We start from the raw sequence: 291 nt of genomic DNA on the forward strand, positions 1-291 counted from the left end.
TGTGGCCTCCCCACACATTCTTGTCTCCCAGTAACCGTTGGTGTTCCCACCCCAGCCCACCCTGGGCCAGGGAATGGGATCCGCCTCCATCCTCTTGCTTGCCTGGGCTCCTGTGGGCACCGTGAGTGGCAGGGCGCCCCTGCTGCCACCTCTCCCAGGGCCCTGCACAGTCTCGGGAGATGATCTCCTGCACCAGCCTGCAGAGCTTTGCTGACTCCCCGCAGGCCCAGTGCCACCAGCCCCGGACTGCGGCAGGGCCCACGGCTGCCGCCCCGCCCGGCCCCCCGGTCA

The sequence above is a fragment of the Tupaia chinensis genome, unplaced genomic scaffold (assembly GCF_000334495.1).
Source record: "Tupaia chinensis unplaced genomic scaffold, TupChi_1.0 Scaffold000627_1, whole genome shotgun sequence".
NCBI lineage: Eukaryota > Metazoa > Chordata > Mammalia > Scandentia > Tupaiidae > Tupaia > Tupaia belangeri.